The following is an 8,891-nucleotide window of genomic DNA, read 5'->3' as shown; positions in this document are numbered from 1 at the left end:
GGCCCTTTCTGCTACAAGACCATGGCTATAAGGACTGTAATAGCCATCTGGCCCAGATATCTTGTTGGATGTTCCTTATGGCCAGTCTATGCCAACTGCAACAACCTTTCTAGGAAGGAGATTCCACAGAGGCTGAGGAAAACTGTTTCAAATGACTAACAGCCCATATTTAAAGAAAATTTCATTTCCTCTATTTTGTAGAAATGAAAAATCATGGGAAAGGACATGGCATGCTCAAAGTAGTGTCAGCTAAAGAGGCTTTTATCTGCCTACAGCTCTGTTATTAAGTTTAGATCATGGACAGTTCCCTCTAAGGTCCTTCCTTCTTCTTCTTCTTTTCATTTTTTAAAATATTTATTCATTTGGTTGTAACAGGTCATAGTTGTGGCAAGCAGGATCTTCAGTCTTTGTCGTGGCTTGCAGGATCTTTAATTGCAGCATGTAAACTCTCAGGTGCGGCCTGTGGGATCAAACCTAGACCCACTTGCGTTGGAAGATTAAGTCTTAGCCACTAGACCACCAGGGAAGTCCCAGGCCCTCCCTTCTTGTATTTCATTTTCTCTCTACTGATGGAGAAGAGAAGAGCCTGGTCCTCACAACTGACTGTGACTCAGTTGTGTGTTCTCCTGTCTCCAAATAGACTGGGAGATTTGGGATAGCAGAGACCACACTGTGTGTAGCTCAGCTACTAACTTGTTGGGTAATTCTTCTTTTTCTTTATTTTTTAATTTGAGTAATTCTTTAAAATTAAGGCTGCTAGAAGATAGGGTATGGAAATGTTGTGACCACAAAATTTCAGCCAAATCTCTTATAATAGCCTTTCAAATATTGGAGTATGAGCTGGGTGAGGTACTCCATCATGCCAGAGGATTCTGATTGATGGGATCTATGTGAGTCCAGAGGGAAGACTCTACCAGGCTCTGTCCTGGCCAGAATTTTGCCCATGAATTGGATGAGTACAGATGACAACCTGATGAATCTGCAGTGGACATGAAACCAAACTGGTGTAGTTCATGAAACCTACATATTAAACAATTTTTTGATAATTATTATTTTTGCTTGTTTAATTTATTCAGCTGTGCCAGGTCCTAGTTGTGGCATGTGGGATCTTAGCTGTGGCATGTGGGATCTAGTTCCCCAATCAGGGACTGAACCTGGGCCCCCTGCATTGGGAGTGTGGAGTCTTAGCCTCTGAACCACCAGGAAAGATACACTTTTTGGAAATAATGGTGAACATTTAAGACTTGAGGAGCTTTCACATTAAAGCTCATATTTCTGGCTTCTCTTAGAAGATTTGGCTTCACTGGGCCTTTCTGGCAAGAGTTTGTTGGAATGGAGTAGTACTCGTCTCTTAAGATGGAGCATGTACTCTCCACTTACTATCCCCACCTGGCCTACTGCATTCATTTATCTGACCCTGTCCTGTGTCTATGACTCTTGTCAACTAAACAAACCAAAAAAAAAGAAAGAAAGGAACCTGTTACTCTGCAGAGTCATCACAAAATTCCCCCTTAATAGCAAGATACATACAATTACAAGTGTGGTATTTTCTTTGCCTTTTGTTCAACCAGCAAAACCTATATCATGTTTGACTCTTTGGATCTTGATGAAAAACTGAGCATGAAACAGTATGTTGCCCTGAGAAAGGATCATAGAAGCCTGAAGACCTTGGGCTTGGGAGCACTGAATACAGATTAGAGGACTACCTGACCTTGGCCTCTGGAAGCCTGACCAGACACTTCAAATAATTAGCAGCTTGGCCTGCCAACAGTACTGCTTTGGCAATGAGTACCTTAAATTGCCGAGAACAACCAGGAATCATTGCTGCAATCCCTCCAGGATTGAAAGCACGTCAAATCAGTCATGTCCTGGAATGACTGAGGACACTGTCTCTCTGCTATGCTTGAGATGAACTGATACTATTGGACGGTGGTCTTTGTGAAATGCCTTTACCTGTTCTGTTCTGAGAACAGAGAGAACTTGGTTTAAACTCTGATCAGTTAAAATCTAAAACTGAATGGTTCAGAAGAGCTAAAATAGGCTTTGTTGCAGGTGAAAGTCATGAACAACTTTAATTGCCATTAAAGTACAGCTTATGACGAAGCTAGAGTTGCTTTGGAAGATGGAAAGAAGGAGCAGAATGTCCCTGATGCTGTTGAGCAACTTCTCACAAGGTTGTGTGGTTGCCCAGGACTACTTGAAAATCTGTAGACACCTCAGGGGAGAAGAAAGGAACAACTGGGAGAGGACTCACTTGCCTTTTTCTGGGCAAATGAGAGTCAGGAAGTCAAGAAATGCAAACAGGTGGTAAAAGATCCATCACTTAACTCTCTCAGACATTTCAGAAGAAGACATCCTTGCTGGAAGTTTCTCTCTGTGTCTTATGGCTTGCAAGACCTGGCAGCGGAGCCAGGTGTCATTTTTCTACTTAAAATCCAGCAATGAGTGGGCACAGATGTTTTCCTGAGAACCTAATTCAGGCAAGAGTATACTTAGGTCCAAAAGAAGCTAAGTCTAGAAAGAATGTCATTCTATATTAGACAATCTAAATCTCCTCATGTAATTAATTCCTTTGCTTAGAATCATTCAGTGACACTCCTTGTGTTTAGGAAAAAGTCTAAATTCCTTGGCGTGGCATCTGATCCCTCTCTGCCTCCCTAGACTCATGTTCTGTTATACTCCTTTTGATACCTGGCCATCCTGGTCCTTAAGTTTCTCATATCTCTTCTCTCTCATCTTTGAACATGTTTTTCCTTCTGCCCAGGATATTGCCTCACTCTGTCCTCAACTCACGCTTCTAGTTTTAATCTTAAATATCACTTTTCTCAAGAAGGCTTCTCTGATTTCTCCAATAGGTTAAAAAACCACCCATATACCCACAAACCTATTTCTCCTCAGGCTCCATACTGTATCTATCTTGACACTTCTCACACTTATTTTAAATTTTTTGTTTAAGATCTTTCTTCCTAGCTCTATACATAGACTTTGAATCCAGAAACTATGTCTTATTTATGGTTGTTACCTTTGCAACGAGTAGAAACCTAGCATTTAATTATGTGCAATAAATACTTGTTCAGTTAATGACTACAGTGAAGGCTTTCAAGGAAGAAATAAGAAACAGTATTCATTGGCTTTGAAAATCTGAGATCATCTTACTCCTTTTCTCTAGGTAGACTTCATTTCAAGTCAAAAAATAAGGAAAAGGAGAAATCATAACTCCCTTGATAGTTCATCTTTGGGCTTCATGTAGGCAACCTTTGAATAAATCTGACAATTACATTCTCTCCATAATCTTACCTTTTCATACTGACTATGCATGTTACCAAACCTAGCCCTTTGCCCGTAAACTTATTATAGAACATGACTTTCTACATCACTAATCACTTGATCTTGCCTCTTTGTTCCCACCCCAGATAGCCATTTTCCATTTCCTGAACAACAAGCAGCTCTTTTCATTTAAACATTTCACTCTATTAGTTTGATATTTATAAAAATGAAAGTAATTATCAGCAGAGTGCTAGTGGCTTATACGCAAAATGAGGATTTGATCTCCAGGCCCTGTGTGAGTGACAACATCATGTGCTATTTATCTATTTTATTCACATTAGTGTATGCTAAGTCTATTTAGTCATGTTTTTCCCCAACCCCACGGACTGCAACCCACCCGGCTCCTCTATCCATGGTATTCTCCAGGCAAGAATGCTGGAGTGGGTTGCCATGCCCTCCTTCAGGGAATCTTCCCAACCTAGGGATGGAACTGTGTCTTTTTTGTCTCCTGAATTTGCAAATGGGTTCTTTACCACTAGCACCACCTGGGAAGCTATATCACAGTAAGTAATCTGCCCTGGAGGTGCTCACAGCCTGGGGTAGTGGTGGGATTGAAAGAGTTCTTAAATGAAAGATATTACTTCTGTTCTTGCTTATCAAAGATTTACATCAAAAATTACATGTAAATGCAAACATAGCTGCACAGAGACCTTAAGTGTAGAATCCATAATAGTTATTCAGACTAAAAGACTGAAGAAAAAAAGGAAGACTGAAAAAGACAAAAAAGAGGGCAAAACCATCAAATAAGCAATCCACTATCCACTTAGCCAAAGCAGGCCCAATTCCCTGTTGCCCCAGGCCTGTCATCAATGCGCTGATAACACTGGGAGTTCACTCATTCCTGTCCAACTCTTTTTGACCCCATGGACTGCAACACACCGGGCTTCCCTGTCCATCACCAACTCCCAAAGCTTGCTCAAACTCATGCCATCCAGCCATCTCATCCTCTTATCCCCTTCTCCTCCTACCTTCAATCTTGCCCAGCATCAGGATACTTTCCAATGAGTCAGTTCTTCCCATCAGGTGGAACTTCAACTTCAGCATCAGTCCATTCAATGAATATTCAGGACTGATTTCCTTTAGAATCGACTGGTTTTATCTCTTTGCAGTCCAAGGGACTCTCAAGAGTCTTCTGCAACACCACAGTTGAAAAGCATCAATTCTTTGGCGCTCAGCTTTCTTTATGATCCAACTCTCACATGCATACATGACTACTTTGACTAGACGGACCTTTGTTGGCAAAGTCTCTGCTTTTTAATATGCTGTCTAGGTTGGCCATAGCTTTTCTTCCAAGGAGTAAGCGTCTTTTAATTTCATGGCTGCAGTCACCATCTGCAGTGATTTTGGAGTCCAAGAAAATAAAGTGTGTCACTGTTTCCATTGTTTCTCCATCCATTTGCCATGAAGTGATTGGACTGGATGCCATGATCTTAGTTTTCTGAATGTTGAGTTTTAAGCCAGTTTTTTCACTGTCTTCTTTCACTTTCATCAAGAGGCCTGTTGTACCCGGATCGCGGAATCCCACCAAACACCACAGGAGCAGCGGATTGATGCAAAAACAGTGAGGAACTTTATTACAAGCTCGTGCAGGGACTCTCTTCACACAACAGCGAAGGAGCCCCCAGTGAAAGTAGCGAATCTTTTTTATACGGTATAGCAGGGGAAGCGGGAAGGGAAGCTTAAGGGGATTGGTTAATTCTTCAACTAAGGATGTATTGTTAGTTACTGATTGGTGGGTTAGAGTAAGGGGGGGGGGGGGTGAGGGACTTTCCTGTCCTCCCCTGATTGGCTCCTTGAGTTTCTTTCTCTCCTCCGGAGGGGGTTTTACTCAAAATGGCGGTGCTATCCTAAAATGGAGTCCTTTGGGTTTCACATTTCACAGGCCCTTTAGTTCTTCTTCACTTTCTGCCATAAGGGTGGTGTCATCTGTGCATCTGAGGTTATTGATATTTCTTCTGGTAATCTTGATTCCAGCTTGTGCTTCATTCAACCTGGCATTTTGTGTGATGTGCTCTGCATATAAGTTAAATAAGCAGGGTGACAATATGCAGCCTTGACATATTCCTTTTCCTATTTGGAATCAGTCTATTGTTTCATGTCTGGTTGTAACTGTTTCTTCCTGACCTGCATACAGATTTCTCAAGAGACAGGTCAGATGGTCTGGTATTCCCATTTCTTTCAGAATTTTCCACAGTTAATTGTGATCCACACAGTCAAAGGCTTTGGCATAGTCAATAAAGCAGATGTTTTTCTGGAATGCTCCTGATTTTTCTGTGATCCAACAGATGTTGGCAATTTGATCTCTTGTTCCCCTGCCTTTTCTAAATCCAGCCTGAATATCTGGAAGTTCACAGTTCACATATTGCTGAAGCCTGGCTTGGAGAATTTTGAGCATTACTTTGCAAGTGTGTGAGATGAGTGCAATTGTGCGGTAGTTTGAGCATTCTTTGACATTGCCTTTCTTTGGGATTGGAAAGAAAACCGACCTTTTCCAGGTCGGTTTTCTGATATCCCTAACTCCCTTCTTGTTGCATGCTTTCTACTACTTCACTTTTCTGAGTCTCCTCTCACAGATGGGAAAGAGATTGAACTAAGTTCGTTTGTAACAGGGTACTAGTATGGGAGTCCTTAGGATCTCCCCTCTCCCAGACAAGAGAGCATCTCTCCAGGGAAGTGCTGGGCCACTCAGTGAGCAGAGTAGGTAGCTGCTTGGTTTTCAGTAAAGCTCTGCTCTTCCAAGTCTTTCCAGAGTTTGCTGAGGAAATCCAAACTTTGTTGGACTCCTTTTCATTTGTTTCACATGTTGGTATTAGTTTTATTTGGAATCACATATGAGAAACACCATCTTTTCAATGCTTAGGGCCTTGAAGTTGCAACTCTGTCCCTGATAGGGGCTTTATGGGCATATCTGAGGCCTTGATCCTAACATCATCATCCAGGGAAGTTACTTTTATGGTAAGAATTCTGAGCCGTGCAGAATCAGAGGAGGTTGTCGAGATAGATGATGCTAAAACTTGCAAAATAAGGTGAATTTAAGGTGGGTTTCCTCATAAAATTCTACTTGCTTTCTAGGGGTATCACAAATCTATAAACTTTGTGGACTTCTGGGAGATGTTTTATGTAAATGGAGTTCTATGGTCAAATAATATGGAGGAAATAGTACACTTTCTGTCTCCCTTTAAAAAATATATGATGTACATTAATATATTAGATCCTCCAGGAAGTCCTGCAGTAAAGGAACTGGTATAAGTTAAATGTATATAATCACAGCAAGAAAAAATTTAAATCAAGTAACACCTGTTAATATCCTGCAATATCCACACATATTGAAAAATGCTACCCAAGTATTTGTTTCTTTTATGGGGGGGAGGTTGGTGGGGGACACAGTGTTTTCAAAAGAGACTTTTGCACATATCCAATCAGGTAAATCAATGTTCTCTTGTCAACTGGGCAAAATGAAATGCCAACCCACTCCAGTGTTCTTGCCTGGGAAATCTCATGGACAGAGGAGCCTAGCAGGCTACAGTTCATGTGACTGACACTTTCCTTTCTTTCTTGTCAACTGACTTATTTGATGGGAACAATAAATTTATGTGCTGATCCCCAGAATATACACCCATGTGATTTCATGATAAAGCATTAGTTGGCATGCTTTAAAACATCAGATAGCATTTCTTTATCTCCCTTCCCAGGGTATTCACCAGTAGATGATGGCAAGGTCAAGTGACTTCTGTTGACGGTGCATTTTTATGGGCTTCTGTCAGCAAAACACTACCTGTACTAGCCAATGAGTCTAAAAATGGACAAGCTGAACACATCATATTGAAAGAACATATGTTCTCACTTTATAACACAGTTTGAAGAGCTAATTTTACTGTCTACTGGTTATTAAAAAAAAAAAAAACTTTCAGGTTCAATAAGGATTCAGGGGAGAGATACTGGGAGAAGCAAAAAAAGGGAGGGGAAAAAAAAGTCATCTTACCAAAACTGATCACTGCTCCACTCTTTCTTCCCCAAACAAAATCTCTGAGTGTGTCTGCTTCTTTAACTTCCACCAGGAGCTTGCCAGGGGAATGTTTCCACTTTAATGCTCCCTACTTAGAGTCCTTCATCAGAATCACCCCCATTGGACTGGGAAACTGATAAAGATTTCAGTCTAAGCTGGAGGCAGGGAGGATGGGTCTCCTGGTTAATCAAAACTCTGTTACACCAAAGTAGTAGTAACATCTGTTGTGAACGTGAACATTTTGTCCTCTCAGAATTGCTCTTTTTTTCTCTTTTCCTTCCTTCATTAGTATATATATGTATATGTGTGTGTGTGTGTGTGTGTGTGTACATATACTTCTTTATTTGGCAGCATCTGGTCTTACTTGAGGCATGTGGGATCTAGTTCCCTGATCAGGGATGGAACTTAGGTCCCATGGGCTTTGGGAGTTCAGAGTCTTAGCCACTGGGTCACCAGGGAAGTTCCCTTCATTTTTTAAAAAACAGAAATTTCGGGTCCACAGCCTTATTCTCACAGTGGCTCTCATGAGATTATTACTGCTCCCTGTTCCTCTGCTCCCCAATCCCCTCCTATCCTGTTTCTCTGAGGCCTGTCAATCTCCTTATTCCAGCTGCTGTAGCTGCCACAGCCAGCTGCGGGCTCAAGGAAAAAGGCGGCCTCCTGTGCTTCTGGGAAATAAATTACCCTTCCCTCTGCTGCACACCAGGGTGAGAGAAAAAAATGTGGCCAGCATTGGTTCAGTGCTTACTAGATGCCAGGCACTGTGCTAATAAGCACTTTCTGTATATTTTCTTATTTCATCCTATTTCGATTTTATAGATGAGAAAACTCAGGTTCACAAAGGTAGTAACTTGCCCAAGATTACATGCTGTAAGTGACAAAGCCAAGATTTGAAGGCTGAGGCCAATTTTGTATTCCTAACCACTGTTGTAAATTCATTCATTCAACAAATGTTCCAGGCAGTATTCCAGTACTGGGGATGCAGAGGTGGGAAAAAAAGAATTGACTCTTTCCTCATGCAGCATACATTTTAATAAGCAGACAGAAAATGCACAACAGAACATATAATTTTAGATGCTTGTAAGAAAATGAAAGCAGGGTAAAAGGCTGGAAAAATGGAGAGGGGCTGCTGCTCTGTACAGAGTGAGTGGTCAAGGAAGGCCTCTGTGAGGGGGTGACACTGAAGCAGGGATCACCTGGTGCACCTGCCTTTTCACCCAGACACCCACAAGCTGGTGATTCCAGGTAATGTCCTTAGGAGTATTCATCTACATACCCTGACAAGTCTCTTTTGATACCTCTGGAAAACTTCATTTCATCTGGGAGACAAAGTTGGTATTCTCCCATAGAAATATTTGGATGTCTTCAGAAATATGCTGGTTCGTGTGTCTTCAGAGCTGTCCAGGAGCTAGGTGCCCTCGCCAAACAAAGTCATTCACTATATTTGGCAAGGAAACCCTATTCTTGGCTGACAGTTGCTAAGCACTTACCAAGTCATGTGTCAGATTTTGCATGTGTCATTTCATTTAATGCTGATAACCACTCAAAAGGGAGATTG

Source organism: Muntiacus reevesi, chromosome 8, assembly GCF_963930625.1.
Source record: "Muntiacus reevesi chromosome 8, mMunRee1.1, whole genome shotgun sequence".
Lineage (NCBI taxonomy): Eukaryota > Metazoa > Chordata > Mammalia > Artiodactyla > Cervidae > Muntiacus > Muntiacus reevesi.
Note: the sequence above shows the minus strand (reverse complement) of the source record.